This window comes from Cinclus cinclus, chromosome 1 (assembly GCF_963662255.1).
Source record: "Cinclus cinclus chromosome 1, bCinCin1.1, whole genome shotgun sequence".
Taxonomy (NCBI): Eukaryota; Metazoa; Chordata; class Aves; order Passeriformes; family Cinclidae; genus Cinclus; species Cinclus cinclus.
In genome coordinates this window covers 92,003,810-92,006,444 of record NC_085046.1, presented here as the reverse complement: position 1 = coordinate 92,006,444, position 2,635 = coordinate 92,003,810, and positions in this window count along the sequence as shown.

The window sequence follows — 2,635 nt, the reverse complement described above, 5'->3', positions numbered from 1 at the left end:
GGCGGGGGGCACGGAGGGCGGCGGCGCTCAGCGGAGTCCCTTTCCCAGCAGAAAGGCCGAGATGCAAAAGAGAAATGACAGCATGGAAAGCGGAGTATTTTTATCGGGGCCAGTGCCCCGATGCGAAGGGTGGGCGGAAAGTGCCACCCTTTCTCTGTCTCTCCTCCCTTGCCCTCAGCCGCCCACGCCGGCAGCGGCATCAAAGGGAATCTCCCTTGTCGCGCCGTGTCAGCACCGGGGATGAGCGCACCGGCCCGTCATGGCATTTTCGCTTCTCCCGGCGCTTACTCAACAGGCGGGAGGGGAGGAAGGGCTGGTTTGCGGGGGGGGGTGGGGCGGGGGGGAGGACTCCCAACCAGCGCCGCTTCTGCCATGAGGTCACCGCGGCGCTATGCGCCGTGCCCGCCGCCGCCCCTGCTCCGCTCCGTTGCGTCAGGCAGGGGGTATCCCCGCCGCGGCCGCCCGAGCGGGGCATCCCCGCCGCGGAAACACCCCGCGCTGCCACGCGTGTCTGTCCTTCGCCGGCGGGGCGGGGAGGGGTGGGTGATCCTGCCTCCGCCGCCTCCGCACCACCAGCCCCCCGCGCAGCGGGCGCTGGGCCGTCGCTCGGGAATGTCAACAGTGGTTCGCCGGGGGCCGTGCAGGGATCACATTGCGACGGGAAGGGAGAGCGGCGCACTGCACCGAGGGAATCGCACCGAGCCGGCCACGCGGAGGGGAACTCCAGCCACAGCCACCAAGAGACTTTTTAATTTTTTTTTTTTTTTTGAGGGAGCCGAGTCTGGCACCTCCCGCCGGCACGGTCCGGCTGCGGCTTTCCCCCCCGCTGGGGGGGGCTGCCGGGAGGATGGGTGTGCGCGCCGGGGTCCCCGTGCGCTGCCCCGCACTCCACCCCCTGCGCAGAGGAAGCCGGGCGGGGGCGTGGCCCCACGACAATGGGACTCGCCGGAGCTATAAATACCCGCCCGCATCTATATTTGGTTTGGCCGGATAACGACGGGGGGGGGGGGGGGGGGGGTGTCCCAAAAATAGCCCCGCGCGCCCGCCCGCCGCCGCCGCCGCCGCCACTCAATGGGCTCCGGCCCCGCCCCCTCCCTCGCGCGCGATCCCGAGCGCCTCGCGCGGGCCCCGGCGGGGCTAAATTTAGCAACGCCGCTTGCGTCAATGACGCGGCCGCCGTGCGTCAGCCCCGCCGCGCCCCGCCCCTCGGAACGGGGCCCGCCGCGTCCTGTGCGTGGATTGGCCGCGGCGGCGGCACGAGGGCGGTGACGTGGGGGCGCGGGCTGGCCCCCGCCGGGGGCAGGCGGCGTCCGGAGGGGAAGCGCGGCCGCGCGGGGAGCCCGCCGGGTTCCCCCGCGGGGGGAGCGGGGTCTGGCAGAGACGCGGCCCCGCAGGGAGGGAGGGAGGGAGGGAGGGAGCGAGGGACGCCCCGGCGCCCGCGGGAAGACGGCGCGCACCGCCTCGGGAAGGGGATCCCGGGGTCGGACGTTGCAGCCGCTCCGCCGGTCTACGGCGTCCGCCGAGACCTGCGCCTGCCCCGGCTTTGCCTCCCGGGGAGGGAGCACGCTCCGCGGCGGTGCCGGCGGCGGGATGGTGGAGCGAGAGGCAAAGCGAAAGTGCCGCCGATGCCGCCGGTCCCTCCTCGTCGAGGAGGCAGGCGCTTCGTCTCCCCCGTCTCCCGTCCGTCGGGAGATGTCTTTGGCGGAGCCCCTCTGTGCGAAGCAAAAGCGCAGCACAGGCCGTCAGGGCTGCGGTGACAGTCGCGAACATCCCGGCTGCCGGCGGTGGATGTAAACACGGCACCGGGCACGGCGGCGGGCGGCTGCTGCCAGCGGAGACAGCGGGGGAGTCGTCCGCCGCCAGCCCGGTGCCCCGGACACACGGACACCGAAAGACACACGGACACAAGCAGTCAAAAGCAGGCGGCAGCCCGGACGCTTCTCGGGGCCGCTCGCACTAGTGCCCGCTCTGTGAGCGGCACCTCTCGCAACCTGTTCCTGCGCACTGGAAAGTTTCGAAAGAAAAGAAAAAGACAGTGAAAAAAGAAAAAAAAAAAAAGAAAAAGAAAATAAAAGAAAGAAAAAGTGGGAGAAGAGAAAATAATGTGGAAAAAAAATTAAAAGGCAAAAAGGAAAAAGGTTTTTAAAAATGAAAAATTAAAAAGTGAAAGAAACCTTTATTAATTCATCCTAAAAGTTCTACTAAGTAGCCAAGCGAAGCTCTTTTCATTTGAGCCACTTCAGTAAAGATAAAATAATTGTATTATTATATTATATATGTTATTATCACAATCTTAATAAAAACTATTATTATTGACATTATTATTATTATTATCAGACTTGGGAACGACTCGCCGGGCTGCGGCGGGCAGGCAGCCCCGAGGCGGGCGGCCGGCCGTGCCGTCCCGCTGCCGGCGGCTCGGCAGGGCTCAGCCGGAGCTCCGCACCGCTCCGCATCTCTCGGCTGTGCGCGGCTCTGCGCGGTTGTGCTCGGCTCGGCGCGGCGCGGTGCGGCGGGAGCGCGGCGCACACACTGGGGCGGGGGGGGGGGGGGGGGGTCAGTAGCGTCAGGCTCCCATGGCGTCACTATTGACGTTTCGCATTCCAGCCGCTCTATGGAGAGGCCGCTAGGGCTC